Raw genomic sequence first — 18,558 nt, 5'->3', positions numbered from 1 at the left:
CAATTGGCAAAGGAGTCCCTGTGGGTGGTACGTGGTTGCCCTGTTGGTGACCCATGACAGCACAGAATTGCTGGTGGCTCCCCATTCATAGAATGCCCTCCCCGGTGAAGTATGCCTCTCTCGTTAGTGATTTTATGGATAATTTTTTAAACATTCCTGTTTGTCCAGGCATGAAAGATACTTGCCATGGTAACTTTGCCACAAGCAGTTCAAAGTGATGTGCATGGTTCTCTTCCTCCCTGTTTTTATCCTCCAACAAACCTGTGAGGTAAATTAGGCTGAGAGACTGTGACTGGTCCAAGGTGAGATTCATGGCTAAGTGAGGACCCGAACCCTGGTCTTCCAGGTCTTAGTCTAGTATCCTTACCACCATGCCACACCAGCACTCCGAGTTCTGATACAAGTACAGTGGTACCTCAGGTTACAGATGCTTCAGGTTACAGACACTTCAGGTTACAGATTCCTCTAACCCAGAAATAGTACCTCGGGTTAAGAACTTTGCTTCAGGATGAGAACAGAAATTGTGTTCCGGCAGTGCGGCGGCAGCCGGAGGCCCCATTAGCTAAAGTGGTGCTTGAGGTTAAGAACAGTTTCAGGTTAAGAACAGACCTCCAGAACGAATTAATTTCTTAACCCGAGGTACCACTGTAGCTGTAAGGGTCCTGAGAAGTTCCATCCAACCTATTGCCACGTGTGCCCTGCCAGTTTATGTTACTCATGGTAGCTTCTTGCTGGTCTAAGCCAGGGCTGCACTAACACAATCTTTTCTCCAGACATAGTTTAGTTCTCTGTGCAGTTTAGAAGTTCTCTGTATTGTAGGTTAATAAAGTGGCCCTAGTTATACCCCAGATTTTGCGTCTTGCTTCTTTATTTCTGGTCTCCTGGCACAATCATTTTATTTTGCATTTGACTCGGCCACGTTGTTGGCTTTTCAATAAAGATGCAACCTTGCCAGCAGAGGGAGCATCTCATATCTTTATGTGAAGAAGACATATCATCTCCAGGCCATTAACAATATAATCCAACACTAAACCATTCCAGTCTTGGTGAGCAACTACAGTTTGGGGGCGGGGGAGGGGAGGCTTGCCTTCAGTCACGTGACTGATCATCAGAAAAAGCGATCCCTTTGCAAACGTTCCTTTCTGTACATCCAACTTCAGAATAAACTGTTTAAAATCAGGATGTGAATTTTGTTTCCGGCCTCAGACTCCATGACAACTCTTTAGAAGGATTAGTTCTTAAAACCCTTGTTGACAGAATCCAATAACATGTGTATTAAGGTAAGAACAGGGCGCACATTTTTTATGCTTTTCATTTAAGGAGGCTCTACTTTCTAATGAAATTTCAGTTTTCTGGCAGGGGAAAAAATTGCATCTATCATTGCTAATATATTTGCGCACAATTTGGGCAGCTTTGATCAGCTTTGTCGTGTTAGGGCATCCGGTGGCTTTCATATTGATTTGCGCATTAATCAGAGCACATTTTTATTTTATTTTAAAATTAGCATACCAAAACTGTTCTGTGAGTTATCATGCTAATATGTTCTATCAAAGACTAAATTAACATTTTATTGCTGTTAACCAGAGGCAATGCTTCACATAAATTCACTGGATGCTGCCAAAACCTTCCCGCATTACCAGCTGCTTATATTTAAGGGTGCTTGATCTCGAGGAGACTGAATCAGCATCCCTGTGCAATAAAAGGATGGTAACAACAATACGCTGCTGATGTACAGAGTGTGAATGAAAACCTTTGTGCTCCTTATGAGCTTTATTTCCATTTAAGCAATGAGACAAAGTATACCAAGAATGTCAAAAGCAAACACATACCCTGTAAGACTGTAGAGGTAACATAATCAACCATCTTAGGAAGAACTTCCTGACAGTAAGAGCTGTTCGACAGTGGAATTTGCTGCCAAGGAATGTGGTGGAGTCTCCTTCTTTGGAGGTCTTTAAGCAGAGGCTTGACAACCATATGTCAGGAGTGCTCTGATGGTGTTTCCTGCTTGGCAGGGGGTTGGACTCGATGGCCCTTGTGGTCTCTTCCAACTCTATGATTCTATGATCTTGCCTGCTCCCACTGTTACCTTTTTGTACCTGTGCTACTGTCAGAGCTAAAATAAAGAGGAAAAGGAGGTTTACAAAATGCCATTGGTCCTGTCCCATCTCAATCTCTTTAGAAATCAGTAGCGCTATTTGGTTCTTTTGCCATGCTCTTGAATTATACCATGGAAATCCTTTTATTTAAAAAAGCAACAACCTCTGTGCCAATTGTTAGGGAGCTGAATCGTTGCTTGAATGCCAAAGGGGTGGCGGCAATTCTACACTTCCGCAGTGCTGTGTATGAGAATTATTTAGAATTTTCTTCTCTTAACAACTGGGGCATTCCATGTTCAGCACAGGATAGATACTTTGATTTAACTATAGTGCTGAAGTTGTGAGGTGGGGAGTGTTCATAATGGACTCTACCACACACAGTCCGTTTCTCCTCCAGCTGTACTTCCAGGATCAAATAACTGTAGTATGCTTGAATTTGTCACTTCATAAGAATAGCCATGCCTGGCCATCACTAATCACTGTGTTTCCTCTATTCTGCCCAAAAGACTGCTAAGCTCCACATGGGTCACTGACTTATGCAGGGTTGTGGGCACATTTCGAGTTTTGATAGAGAGCTCTGGAAACCACCATATTTTGTTCATTCTCTCTGAAGTCACTCTCTTTTCCCAGAGAGAAAAAGAGAGAGGGAGGGATAAAGGACGAAAGGAAGAGCATGCATATATGCACACTAGGGATAGGGATGGTTCAGTTTGCATTCAAAGGAAAATTTACTTAATTTGCATTTCCTGAAACAATATATGTACCAAAAAGCAGCTATTATTTTTGAAATTCAAACTTCTCTGAATTTTTCAGTGCACTCCTCCAGTCGAGTCCTAGGTAGAAAAATCCATTTACCCAAGCAAAATGTGCACAATATGCATATGTCTGTGGAGATAACATACAAAAATGAATTGTATTAGAACAAATTGTTTGTAAAATTGAGAAAGTTTGACAAACTGTATTCAAATATGCATAGTAGGAGAAATGTGCATTAAATCATGATGAATTTTTCATGAGCATTAAAAAAAAATTGCAAGCATGTGTGGAAATGTTCAGAACCAAACTTAAGATTGGAAACATGAGAAACTAAGAGAAAACAAAATTGACAAGTGCACTCATCCCAAGTGTGTGTGTGCATGCACACACACAAGATGGATGGATGCCTGTTTTGAATGAGTTGCTGGTCTAAGCCGTTTTGTCGCCTGAGGCCTATGATAAGATGGCACCCTCTCCATTTTACATGCACCAGACAGACAATTTTTCTTGACATGGGTGCCTGGCGGAATATGCAGCTCTGTCCTTTTTTCCCAGCCGCTCAGAACTTGTCTACTGAGGCAGCTGCGTTACTCTGCCTAACAGGCAGCCCAAATGAGATACCTTCCAAGAAGACGTATATCATAGGGTTCAGAAACACCACTTGCGCTGGAAGTTCAGTTTGCTTCAGTGCTGCCACTGATAAGGAAGGGAAGGAGATGATGCAGAATTTCTAACGAAGGGTGGTATATAAATTCTTTAAATGAAATAAAACATGTCATTTCTTTCAAAATCTGGCCTTGTTGCTCTCCCAAAGGTGTCCTCATGATTGTGGCATGGCCTAATGCAGGCATCCCCAAACTCGGTCCTCCAGATGTTTTGGGACTACAACTCCCATCATCCCTAGCTAACAGGACCAGTGGTCAGGGTTGATGGGAATTGTAGTCCCAAAACATATGGAGGCCTGAGTTTGGGGATGCCTGGCCCAATGGCTTTCCTACCAGCAACCTACTCTGAAAATGAATTGCAGAGGTGGGGTCAGCAAGGAAGGTGTGCACTAGTATAGGCCCCAGACCTAAGACCCAGAGATTGCTATAAACAAGCATGGCAGCATTCATTTGGTGCTGGCATCCATTTCATACATCCCTGGCATCAGCAGCCAGGACACTGCTGTGAGGGTACATAGCAAAATCCATTGATGATGGGAAGCCAGAAGGCTTCATTTCCTATTCTTCCATGCACTTGCTCACTGCGGCATCCAGGGCTTGTGTCTGAGGGCTTAACATCTACCAACACCTTGAGGAAAGGGAAACCCGTGACACAAAATCAAGACAATTTCAGATTTGCATTGAACTTCAAAGGGGGTTCTGCCTAATTCAAGGCAGGTTTGTGCTAGGAGAGTTGACCTTTAGGAATTCATTTTACAATCTCTTCCCCCCTCCTCCTGAGTTTGAATTTGGGCAACATTCTAAAACTAATACAAAGGATAATAAATCATTGCTATGTTGTTTTGAAACATAGGCTGTTTAAAAAACTTTGATTAGTATTGGGGAAATGCAGTGTTTCCTTTGCTTATTTCAACAGAGGGAGCAGAATTATGAGTGCATATATAATATATGCACATACATTTGGGTATATTTTTTATTTTGTGATATTTTGTTTACGTGACATTTTTCTTGATTTGTTGCTTTGGGGTTTGTTTGTTTTTTGCTTGATGTTGGATGTAACCTGCTTTAACTTACATTTTAAGAAAAGCAGGATGGAAAAATTAATAATAAAAGATAGATTTGCCCTCTCTGTTGAAATGAAGGGGAAGATGTGGAATTCATATATACACCAGAAATTCATCACATTATAAGATGTTATTAGAACTTCCTGACAGTAAGAGCTGTTCGACAGTGGAATTTGCTGCCAAGGAGTGTGGTGGAGTCTCCTTCTTTGGAGGGCTTTAAGCAGAGGCTTGACAACTATATGTCAGGAGTGCTCTGATGGTGTTTCCTGCTTGGCAGGGGGTTGGACTCGATGGCCCTTGTGGTCTCTTCCAACTCTATGATTCTATGATTCTATGATTCTATTAAATCTGAGCCATTACAGCGTGTTTCTAAAGTCTTTGGGTTCAGTTTCCATAAATTAAGGAGAGAACAACTTGCTCACCTTAAAAAGAGGTGTTTGAAGGAACTGACATTTTGATTATTAAAGGTTATAAAGTGCAGTAGGATTCTCAAATGGGAAATGCTAAGAGCTGTATTATTTATTGACTGTTTAAAGACATAGCTTAATTAAGCTAAGCCAAAGGTCTCCTTTAAAGCCTTGGATCAAAACACAGCCATAAACTTGTCATATTCATTTACCCCTAGACATTGTGCTATTTCTCTCACCTCTCTATGAGGGATGGAGAAGAAATTAGTTCAGACTGCTTTCTGCAGTGCATTGACCCTTTGCAATGCTCTGACCCATTCCGGTGCTTCTGAATGTGCTTGTGGATCAGAACAAAAGTCCAAGTTGGATCACACACTTAAATGCATTCTGTAGTGTATTTTCATTGTGCAAAAGAGTGCCTACGAAAAGAAATACCTTATTTAATAAATGAGTGTTTTATGGGGAAACACATTAGAAAATGAGTATTTTAAGTAAAAGTAAGTATTTTACATTAAATGTGTGTACAAAATGTGTACAATTTGAATGTGGCTTCCCCCCCCCTCCATTGATGGACATTACCATTCAAAGGGTGTGCATGTGCCACATCTTGTGGCTGATTATGCTGGGAGGGGCTTACCTGGGCCCCTCCAATATTCTTTTCAAGTTTGCACTTCTGGCCATAGGTAACACAAAAGCAGGGTGACGGTAGTGAAGAGAGACAGAAAAAGAAAACACACAAAAGAAGAAGAGGAGGAGAGAAAAACAGATAAGGGGGGAGGGGAGATAGAGAAATGCAACTAGAATTATTTTACTCAAATTGCTCTACATGCACCTGAATTGCATTTTGCACTTTGCCATTCCAATAGGAAATTTATAAATCCCCCTTTTGTACAAAAACACATGTACAAATTGTTGTCTCCCTTGTCTTGTTTTCAAATAAGAGAATGATGGCATATTGTTAACTTATAAATATTTTTAACGGTGTTACAAATTTAATAAACAAATTAATATAAGATTGCATTTAGTCACAAGGGCAAAAGACTCTCCTTGTAGCTGAAGAGATGCCATAGTAATGGGTTGTCCATCGGAAAGAAGGTTGCATCGGAGCACACAGTTCTATCACTAATGCAGCTCTTTGGACTTCTGTCCTCTGCATACAGAACTCATCTCTTGATCACTAAGGTTGTCTCTGTAGAAAAGCTCAGTGTGTAAAAAAAATGTTCCCAAACAGCAGTGAAAGCACGTAGGGTACAACGTACCCAACTTGTGTAGTGCAATGTACTATAAATGGACCTGTCAATAAAGCACAATCTGTCATCTATTAATGGTCTAAGTCTTAGTACTTAATGTACACATCATCTCACCTTCTAGGAGAGGACATCAGATACTGTATTTTTTTCCATCTGACAGCTCCAATTTCTGCAACATGTCTCTATTATTATTTTTCTGCCAATCTCTTGAAACCAATGATTTGCAAACTGAATAATAAATATTGCCAGATAGCCTAAAGAGACAGCACAGACTACAAAGACCTATCTGGATATAATGTTTTAAAACAGGTAGGTTATGATCGCCCTGAAAATGATAGTGTCATTGACAGTCCTTTTTCCCCTAGAAAAAATAGTTGCCAGTACTCACCATTAAGTTGTTACAGTAAGTGCCACACTTTAACAACAACAAAAAAGAGGTGCCGGTACTGTGTTCCCTTGCGTACACCCTGAAAAAAAGCACTTGTCATCAGGAGGAAAGGTTCAAAGGTGAAAGATGGATTTGATAAGGCCATTTAACCCACTTTTCCATACCTCTCCAGTCTGGGAGTGCCAGCTGTTCAGCGGCTCCTCATCTCCTGCTACATTGCCAGTTTTAAGAACACACAACATCCTTTGCCATTCTGAGAGTTTTCTGAAAGCCCCAGGTACAAATTCCACATTCCCCAGGGGCCAATGGTCTCCTTTGCCCCTAGGAAGGTGTACTTTGCATGGGGGGGACAAGCGGAAGAGACTGTGTTCAGCCCTCCTTCTGCCAACCATTTCCCCCATGCAACTGCTTACTCTTTCCACACTTTTGTTTCAAAACAGGCTATAGCTCAGTGGTACAGCATCTGCTTTGCATGCAGAAGGTCCCAACTTTGATCCCTGGCATCTCTGAAACCCAGGAGAGTCACTGCCAGCCAGTGTGGACAATTACACAAGTGGCCTGATTCTGTATAAGGCAGCTTCCTTTGTTGTGATGGCTTATTCCATTTATGAATTGCTTGCCACGAGGCATCCCAAAGCAATTTGCTGTAATGAAAACATTGTATTGTTCATCCCAGACACTGAGATCTAGCTCCAAGGGCCTTCTGGCAGTTCCCCCATTGCGAGAAGTGAGGTTATAGGGAACCAGTCAGAGGGCGGTCTTCGGTAGTCACGCTGCCCTGTGGAAGGCGCTCCCATCAGATGTCAAGAAATAAATAGCTGAGTTTTAGAAGACATCTAAAGGCAGCCCTGCACGGGGAGTTTTTTTGAATGTTTGAGGTTTTTGTGTTTTAATATCCCTGGAATGTAACCCCCACATAAGTTTTAGACTTGCCTGTACAAAGCATTTTATTCAGCAGGATCCTTCCAATCTCCATGCCATGGTATTATGTGCATGCCCATCACCACGACATAGTTGAGCAGGTGTCCAACATGTTTGGGCAAATGCCAGGCCCATACTGACCCCCCCCCATCTTTATTTTCCCCAAATGCAATGCACCAGAAATTGTGGTTCCAGTGCACTGTAGGGAAAATGCCAAAACAAAGAAATGATCAATGCAGTGAAACAAAATGAAACAGGCGTCCAGGTAGGAAAGTGAGCAGCACCTTGCTACAGACTCCCAAACCCTGGAGCTGTCCCTGATTGTGTAAATGAATAACATGTGCTTCTGATTCATCAGTGAATGGCATCACATGTAAACCAGCCTTCATGCAGACAGAACATGCTGTACTTATCTCTGTGATCAGGCAACCCCTTTCAACCTGGCTCATTCACCAACTTTTCTCATTGGCACTTGAAAATATTACTAATGACAAACTCGTTTCTTTCCAATTCTGAAAGCATGTACCCGGTCCCTCTGCTAACATAATGTTGGCAACTTCTTTTGTCAAGCTTTTTCCCTATTTGATCCTTTTTGCTAAACCTAATCTACTAAATTAGATCTAAGTTGTAGCCAACACTGAAGAAACAAGGCACTTGTAGCCTTCAGAGAGCTTTGAAGAAGTGCTGTGTTCCATTTCCAAGCTTCTAATACATTTTCCTATTGCCCTCATAAGTGCATCTGCAAAGCTTTCCTTGAACCCATTTGATACTAGCTGATAAGAATGAGATTTAGCACTCAGCTCTTCTCTCACTGAATTTAAACCCTGATTGATTTCAGTCAGAATGGGACCAAGGTCTTTGTGTGCATAATTGAACTGAATCAAAGAAATTAAGGACCGTTATATGGAACAATCTCTTCAGGTAATCCACACACAGCAACCTTTTCAATATGCCTTGATGAGCTTAGCAGAGGGAATGTTCACTTTGTAGACTATTTCTAGTCATCTGGAAAGAACATCAACCAAATCTAGGTGCATACTTGGAGACACTCTTCTGCAGAATTGACATTATTTTTTCCCAGTGCTTTCTGATGTGTTACTGAAGATAGCACTTTAAATATAACTCTTTTGCTTCCTTCCCAGTTTGCATTCCCATTCAAAAAATGTCAGCTGTAGATGTTTTTCTAGAGAATCACTCATACAAAAGATTTATTTGCCTTCCTTTTGATATCTTTTCCACTGTAATAATAATAATAATAATAATAATAATAGGGGCACGCTGGGAACTTTTGCTCCTGAAGCTCTGTAATGCAAAACATCAACCCATGTACATTGATGATTTTGCATAAACAATAAACAAGAGTAGACTAATGATTCCACCTCTTCATTTGGAACATGCCTGAATGATCAGGAATGTTGACTTGGAAAAATGCCAAGTTGCCTCCAGGTTCTCTGCTTATATGTTGAATAGATCACATATAGTGGCATGGGATCAACATCTCCCGTGCCTTCGTCCCCTGCCAGCAACACAGGATACTGAGCTGAAGGGGTGCCAAGCCAAGCAGGAATAGTGTGGGAATGTTCAGGGAGGCAGGAGAGGTTATATTGTTTATTAATATCCTTCCTAACGCGCTAGCAAGTTCCTTTACTTAGCAGAGTTTCACTTTCCCCTTTTAAATGCACAGTGGGTAGCTGGTTGCAGGCTTGTGTAAGCCTCTCACTATCAGCTTCCTGGTAAGTTCCCTTATATCCCTCTTAAAAGAATAAACACACCACAATCTTGTGTAAAGTATATAAAAGTAGTTTACTCACATTCACTTCACAGATGGATCCCTGAAGGCAGACTTAGTTACAAAGTATATACATGTGGAGCTATCCCATATGTGGATAATCCCAGTGTCCTCTGTTGGCTGGAAGCCAACAGAGCATCTCTAGCTGAGAGCTGCTCCAACTACAGAGGAAGGCAGAGAGAGTGCTGTGTACCTTGCCCCTTTTGCTACCTGGACAGGTAAGGTCACACCCACCTCTAGTCACATGCAAAGGAAATATGTCCCAGCAAGGAGGAAACAGGAAGTTTTCGACTGGCTGGACCAAACATTCCCCTGCATGTCCACTCTAGGAAAACAAGGAATGTTGTGCTTGACTGCTACTTACGTATCACATCCCACAAATAGAACAGAAGGCAAGATGGGAAAGACTTGGGAACCAAAGAAGTTGTTGTTGAATAAACATTGCAAAATGAGGAATGGCCCAAAGGAAGAATAGCAGCTTCTATTTTGCCTCTGCTATGAACTCATTAAGTGACCTTAGCAAATCTCTTTTCAGCCTTACACCCCCTATACAATATGGGATGTGCATAAGAATGTAAGAAAAGCCTGTTGGATCAGGCCAATGGCCCATCTAATTTAACATCCTGTTCTCACAGTGGCCAACAAGATGCCTGTGAGACATGAGCAAGTAGCATTTGGGTACAAGAGCACTCTCCCCTCCTGTGGTTTCCAGCAACTGGTATTCAAAGTTGTGTGGCGATTCCCACCCCCCACCATTTGGAATAAATAAAGACACAGGACACCAAGATTTAAGGTTAATGGGCAACAAATGGCCACAACTTTATTGGTTACAGGTAAGAGCGGTATTGGCTTTAGGCATTGGTCCTATCAGACTATCCAGGATAAAACCGCAAGGGGTTGAACACCAACAGGGGGAGCCCCCGAGATGTACATCCCTAGGCGCTCCCCGAGGGGTCACCGCTCGGGGGGGGGCGCTTTAGGCCCTAGTCTCCCTAGGTTTCAGACGAGGCAATGCCCCCAGGAATCCTTTATCGGACTACCCCTATATATTTGGGGGAGGTGATGGCGCTCCTCCCCCCCAACTCATCAGCATAATAATATCCCTACCAATGCCTAACCACCAAAACCAAGGAGTTGTGATGTTTTGCTACGAGGTAGGCGAAAAAAACAAATGGCTTTAAAAACAATGCCAATTAGCCAAGTGGAAAAACTCCTACCAGGCCCCTTGCGGCGACCAACCGAGGTCCATAGCAAAGTCGGTGGAAAACCTCGAGGGTGGGTGGGTGGGAAACCGCAGCTAAGATGAAGAGGAAAAGGAGCGTTCTCGGGCCGCGCCGTCCTTAAATGACCCAGCTAGCTCCGCCCCTGCAGCCAGCCAATTGGCTGGCCCAGGGTGTGACACGGCCCGAGGATTCCCCTGATCGCGCAGGGCTGCAGCCAGCCCCACACGGATGCTAGTGGGCGTGAGCCCGCAAACCCCCCCCCCCCCGATGTCAGGAGTGGCTTTGACATCAGAACTATAACAATATAATGTATGGAAAGCACTCTGGGCCCTTGAAAGCACTATATCTTGGTGCATGTTGAATATATAACATAACCAACATGTTATTATTTATTGCCTTTCTTCCAAGGATTTGAAGGTGCCTGCATGCATTCCCCCTGTATATTATCCACAGAACATGCATGTGGGTGGGATAGGCATGAGTGAGCATTATGGCTGAGTAGGGAGTTGAACCTGGGTCTCCCCTGACTCTAGTCTGACACTCTGACCATACCACTTCCCATAGGAATGGTTTCCAAACATGCTCAACACACGCTTCTTCTGTGGGTGATACAAATTGTTCAAGTACAGCAGCTAACCGTAAAACCCAGGTAACATCACAGAACCACACAGAACCTGTGATGGGTGTGAGACAGGAACACAATGAAATTGGCCTGATCCATGCAGTGATCCACTCAGCAGTCTCTGCTGCCATGTGAAGTAATTTAAAGCGCCCACCACTTTGCTGCCCAGAAGATGTAAAGCATTCTGTTTACGACTGGGCATTTCTTGTATTGTGTCCTTTGATGTGCAGAAAGATAACCCAGAGTCTGCTGGGGATGCACAGAGAAAGCATTTCTTGTCAGCAGCAACAAAAAAGCAAAAGCAAAAGAAGTTATTAAAAGACCAAAATGCCAGCCCATTGCCAGCCCAGCTTCAGACATTCTCATTTTCTGATCTGTGAAAATACTTCAATCGTTGAAATCAGCAGATCTTAATTTAGCATTTCAGCCTTTTCCATCAGGAGTTCCACTAGATGGCAAGACACCCGCTGTGCTGCTTCCTTCCTTGCAATGTAGCCCCGGCTCACCTATGCCAGCCTTAATTGCATGATCTAGCAAAAGTGGATTAAATTAACACCATCTTCTCCTAAGGTTTGATTCAGTACAGTTTTGTTGCCATATACTTCATTAGACAAAAAGTCATTTTAAAAGGGGAGAGATGAATAAATAATGTATCCATCAATGCACTGGAAATCTGCACAGCTAATGAACCACAGCTTCTATAAACTGCAGGGGCTCCATCAAGTAATACATAATGTGCTCAAGGAGATATATATCAGCAAACACTCCAGATGAATTGCCACAGCCATTTGAAAAGGTTGGCTGGCTTTGGTATACAGTACTGATATTTTTGTGCATCCATGGGCATTATTCTAAAGCTGGTGTCTACAGTTTTAAATGGTCCCACATTATAATCTTTGTCAAAATAAGTCACTTAGAAAAAAGCAGGGAAGAGTTGTTGTCCTCTGACCAAGTGGTACCGGTAATATTTTGACTGGGTTGGGCCGCAATTTTTAACCTTGCCGTTTTCCTCACAATAGGACTTGAACAGCACTTATTTAGTAAAGTGTATCATTACATATGTGCACAGTGCTATTGTCTCCTCCTAAACCCCACCACCACCCTGTCAATTATTCTCTGCACCTCTATGGACAGGGAAAGAGTTTACATGTGAAAAGGTCCAAGTATGATTTTTCAGGCAAGGTTGATTCACAGTAAGCAGGATCATGCTCACCTCGATTTGCTCACAAGCATTTGAACAAGGGTGCTCACTTCTGTGAGTGCTCCTATTTAGATACCCTCCACACCCTACTACTGGATTGTATCATAGCCCCGCCGTATCATAGGTACCATAGCTTTTATCATTTGGGGTCAAATGCACTGATTGAAAAATATTTCCTCAAAATAATCAGTGTTTTAATGATGGGCAGTTTAACAAGGAGAAGAAGAAGTGCCTACTATATTAATGGTAAAAGTGATGTTTTGCCCCGGGAAGTAAACTTTGGTATTTCAGGATAGGGGAAAGTCCAAATTCTGTGATCTGGTTTATAATTTCTATTTATTTCGCTTAAGAAATTGTACAAACAGGAAGGATTGCCATGGCTAGGTGTTCAGAAATATATAGTAATCAACTTCATGCAATGAAATAAAAATTAGAAAAAAGAAGCATAGTAATCAAAGTAGACAGCAGGAGTTCCTAATTAAGAAACAAGAACAGTTAAGCTGTAACAACTAAATGAAAGACTTCCCTAAAATACCTCATGACTAGTTCTGTCAGACCTCATTTATCCAAATCAAATGGAGGACAGGAGCATAATTGGAATGAATAGAATGCTGGAGAAGTGGAAGGCATTTCAATGTGCGAATGCTTTCGGGTGCTACTGTAAGATCAACCATGTATGAAATTAGCAGGTAGCAACGAAAGGTCAAACACAGACGAGCTGTACATTTCAAGGTTCATTTTTATAGGCTTGGCCTGTTGGCAAACCAACTCTGTGTTCCAAACAGGGTCACCAACTATGGGGGGCTGTGCAGGCTCAGCACCCACACTGCAGGGCCCACACACAACTTCTGAGGTCTTGCAAGGCCTCGGACAGCATCTCACAAGGCCTCGGATATGCTTTCCGAGGCCTTTCCAAGACTTCTGAACCTAACTTCCAGTGGCACCAGAAGTTGGGTTTGGAGCTCTTGTGAGACCTCAGAAGGCCTTGGACACCAGATGCTTTCCAAGATCTTGGAACCTGACTTCCGGTACCAGCAGAAGTCAGGTTCCAAGACCGGGGGGGGGGCGTGTGTGACTTCGTGACATCACGTCGTAACATGACATCATGACACCACACATGCTGGGCACCCATAACCCGGGGCCCAAGTTGTCTCCCCTGGTTCCCAAGATGTCTGTAAACATGACATGAAGGCTGGCAACATTAACCCCACCATATGGCAATCCCTTGCAGAAAGTCGCAGTGCCTGGAGACAGACTGTCAGTTGTATATCCACAGCGGTGACCAGAGGAGGAATGACCATTCGGAGAAGTGCAGAGAGAAGAAATGCCATGATGAACTTGTAGCATCAAAACCAGATGCCTTCATCTGCCCTACTTGCAATAAAACATGTCTCTCCTGTATCATTCTCTATGGTAACTCTCCAACGGTTTGACTTTACCCCGAAGGTGCACTATTCCTTTGTCTCCCAAGACAGACAGATGTCAACACAAAGGATGTAAACAAAATAAAGAAATGTGGAAATGAGCATAAGTGATCTTAGATTTTGTATAATCTGCAGAATTAGGAAATGTTAGAATTTTCTGAGGTTTCTTATATTTTAAATAAGGATTTTGAATGGTACACTATGAAAACTAATCATTGTTTCCCTTTTGGTTATATAGCAGTTATTTAAAAGTTATGCTTTGATACTCCAGCAAATGTTTAGGTTATGTATTATATTCATAGTTCATACCCCAGCTAGCTATAATAATTGGGCTATTTTTCACATTGATTATCTTTATTTCTCACCTTGTTAATTTGGTTTACCTCAAATGTAGGAGAGGTGTGTGCCTCTCCTACATTTCTGCTTCATGAATCTGCAGAAATAGATTTAAAAAGACCTTGCCATAATAAATAAGCTCATGTATAAACCAGCCAACACATGCACAGTTAAGTCCCACTGGTTTCAACTGAAGAGAAATAAGTACCTCAGGTAAAGAACTTAATTCGTTCTGGAGGTCCATTCTTAACCTGAAACTGTTCTTAACCTGAGGTACCACTTTAGCTAATGGGGCCTCCCACTGCTGCCACACGATTTCTGTTCTCATCCTGAAGCAAAGTTCTTAACCCCAGGTACTATTTCTGAGTTAGCGGAGTCTGTAACCTGAAGCGTCTGTAACCTGAAGCATCTGTAAGCCGAGGTACCACTGTACATGCCTACTAGCACTCTCATTGAACTTAATAGGGCTTAGAAGTATTGGACTTGGGGCCCAACAATGTGATGCAGGAGATTTGTGATCACATCTTTTTACTGTACCCTTTTGTTTCTTTCATAGCATCCATGGTTATGGCACCAAAACATATCAGAGAAGCTGTGCTGGAGAAGAGCAGCTGTTAACCCTGTCTCCTGTGTTATTTCCCAGTTTAACCATCCCTGGTATCTTGTACTAGCCCCACTAGTTTAAAAACACCATGAATCCAGCAGAGCTAACAGAGGGCAATTTAGATTAGAGGAATCAAACAAGAGAAAAGGGTTAAGTGTCTTCTCCCCCATCATTGCTTCCCCAGTCCAATTAATAACAACAACTGCTTTAAAGTGGTGAAAAAGATATCAGAAGAGACTACAACAAATCTTGCTCATTTCATTTGGACTCATGGCTGAAGCGCCTCTGTACTTTGTGAATGTGAGAACTTGTGGGTGGGTGTTCTTCTTACTAACTCTCTTAGTAAAGGTAAAGGTACCCCTGACCATTAGGTCAAGTCGCGGATGACTCTGGGGTTGCGTGCTCGTCTTGCTCTATAGGCCAAGGGAGCTGGTGTTTGTCCGCAGACAGCTTCTGGGTTATGTGGCCACCATGACTAAGCCGCTTCTGGTGAACAAGAGCAGCACATGGAAACGCCGTTTACCTTCCGCCAGAGCGGTACCTATTTATCTACTTGCACTTTGATGTACTTTCAAACTGCTAGGTGGGCAGGAGCAGGGACCGAGCAACGGGGGCTCACCCCATTGCGGGGATTCAAACCACCGACCTTCTGATTGGCAAGCCCTAGGCTCTGTGATTTAGACCACAGTGCCACCCGCGTCCCTTAACTCTCTTAGTATATCAGAAGTATTTTCTGCCATTTAAACATGGTTCTTCTTTTCTCATTTGAAGATTTCTCTTAAGTGCCTAACGGTCTCATTTGTGACCATCCATATATAAAAATACTGTATATGAAAAATTCTAGCAGAATTTTAGGCATCAGATGTCAAGGTACTCTGCCATGCTTACACCCACACTAATTTCAACAGTTCAAATTTTTGTTGTCATTTTTAGTTTAGTTCCTGTGAGGTTGCTCCTGTGAGGTTGCTCCAAGATGTGTCTTCAGCCTCCAGCCCTGGCCCTTTGGGGCAATGTGATGCCCTCCATATATTGTTGGACCACAATGCCGATCATCCCAGGCCTTTAGCTATGTAAACTGGGGCTGATGGGCATTGTAGTCCAACAATATCTAGATACCCCTTCCTTAGGGGTTCACTAAGGGCTCCATACCCATAGCTGTTTAGTTCTTGTGAGGTTGCTCCAGGATGTGTCTTCAGCCTCCAGCTCTTTCCAGCTCCACAAGCCAGCCACAGAAAAGATAGAGACTTCAGAGATCGGGGTGTGAAGTAAATACACACTGACCTGGGAATTTCAGGGCTGCTTGGGGACCAGAAATCCTGCTTTGGCCTGTAACAGTATTTTCAGGTTACTTTGGTTTCGACTGCCTGTGATTTACTCAAGTAGGCATTAACCCCAGGCTTATTGCTTGCGAATAAACCCTGTGTTGGTCTGAATTACAAAGCACTCTGTTTTCCCACGAGACTGCTCTTTCAGCATTGGCTTTTTGTTCCTAGAAACATTTTCTTTAAGAGTGAGCACTGGTACAAAGGAAAGCAAATTATTAGCAAATTACTGCAAGCAATTCTGTTGCTTTGCCTAACTTCATTTACAGGTGAGAGACAAACCTGCTGCAAGCCATATTCTAATTACAGCCTAAAGATCGACTAATACAATATGAGATGATTATTCAAAGGCTGCCTCAGTGTGCATCGTGCCACATTGCTCAGGAAGGTTGACTGGAGTTACAGTGCTTTGAGGTCTGTGCTGTGACATCTTTTATCATAACAGAGATTTCATTACTTTTTTAAAAAATGTATTGGATTTGTTGAATAAGGGTGGGAACTCATAATATTTTAAACACAATTGTTTCTAAATTAATTTTCCATCTCATGTACTGAGGAAATGAGACGTGAAAGTGGTTCCTAATTTTGGTGAGGGCACATCAAATGAAGAGCAGGCATCCAGCGGTGGTCTAATGAATGGAATGGCATATAGATGGTTCCTCTTCTGGCATCACATACAAATTCAGTCACATGCAGAATAATGGCTTTAACTTGCATGCGCAAGCAGGTATTTAATGCAGAGGAAGTGAATTGTGCATATTAAGGTGAGGAATGGTCAGTAAACTTGCTGTTAGTCACAAATTAGAGGCAATCAAGGGTTAGGTTTGCAAATTGTTGCAATCTTGAGTTAGCAGCTCTCTATGGATTGTATACACTTCTCCATTATCATAGGCTAGACCTATCTGAGGCACTTCTGCCTTATCCACATAGTTAGAATTCTGCAGTGTTAGATTGCTTTAATCCCATTGTACTCAATGGGAACTAAGCAGTCTTTTCTGCATGTGGAATAATTTGATAATACACATTAAAGCACTTCTTGAATCATATTGCCTGTCATAAGTATGCATTAAAGGACATGTTTCTCAAACTTTAAAAATTAATTTTATCAAATGCAACTCACTTTGGAGGGGTGTTTCGACATGAACTCTATACTGATTTTATCAGATATGAGTCTAGAATTGATTCATGAAGCCGTGCATGCTGCATAGATATGGAAGGAAGGAAGAAGTCACACACACAATGTAGTCTTTTTAAAAATTCAGCTCCATTGCTAAATGGAAATGTGCAGACTCCCCTGGATTAAAACAGCAACAACAACTGGAAAGTCTTCCTGCAGACATCTTGTGCTTTTTGAAGACTACGGTAAAAAAAAATTGAGGGGGGAGGGAATGATGTCCTTTTCAATGGGTATGAAAATGTTTATGGATTATTCCCCAATAAGCATAGCACTACCTAAATGCACAAATATGTCACAATAGTATTTCAGGAATAAGAGGAAGAAACATGAAACAATGTATTATCAGTAGCTCCATGGTAAAACATCTGCTTTGCACGTAGGCGCTCCCATGTTTAATCCTCAGCATCTCCAAGTGGGGCTCAGAGAGAACTTTGACTGAAGTCCTGGAGAGCTGCTGTCAATCATTGTGTAGACAACTCTGGCGCTAGATGGACCAGTTGTCTGAATCAATATAAGGCAGCTTGCTACATTTCTACAAAGCACTGAGATGCACTGGAAATGGGAAGACTCATAAGAATAACAGAGGTATACAAAATTCTGAAATATAGACTGATAATTGTTCTTAACAGATGGTGTCCATCAAATTTAGAGAAAATCTCTGTCATGTGTGTTTCCATATTTCATCACTCATAGCAAAGAGCTGCAGACCACACTTTGCATGCCAATCTCCCAGGTCCAATCCCTGCCAATTCCACTTCAAGGCTCTTCTTCATCAGGGACAGGTGTTGGATGCTATGTAGATGTCGTGGCTATTGCTGGCAAAATGGCCATCATTAGGATGGCAACAGAGAAAAGACCTGTAACAAGGGAGTAGTTTTAGTAAGTGAATATTAGCACTGATTGTAGTCTCAAGACTCCCCTTTGTATTTTAGAGAAACTGGATGCTTGCTCATGATAAGTAGCACATCAGATATTACAGTATTTTCACCATACTTTGCTGTGATCACAGGACCTCAAAATGCTTAAAATTATTTACATAAACAGGCACAATGCTGATGCGAATCACTTAAGCAACATACACACTAAGCAAGTTTTGTGCATTGCCAGTTTCATCCGAGTGTCAGAAGGAGTGCAAAGCAATTATATTCCAATTAAGGAATTCACTTTACATTTCTTTTTAGCAAATTATAGCTTTTTACCTCTTTTGTTAACTGTGCATTGCATCTTATTAGAAATTAATGTATGCCATTTACCCTTGATGTGTAATTAAGTCACTTTCTTTAACTTTTCATTTCTCCAAGAGGGAGCTCCCC

Source organism: Podarcis erhardii, assembly GCF_964252035.2.
Source record: "Podarcis erhardii genome assembly, chromosome: 3".
Classification (NCBI taxonomy): Eukaryota; Metazoa; Chordata; class Lepidosauria; order Squamata; family Lacertidae; genus Podarcis; species Podarcis erhardii.
The sequence above is the reverse complement of the archived record's forward strand: the minus strand, read 5'-3'. Positions refer to the sequence as shown.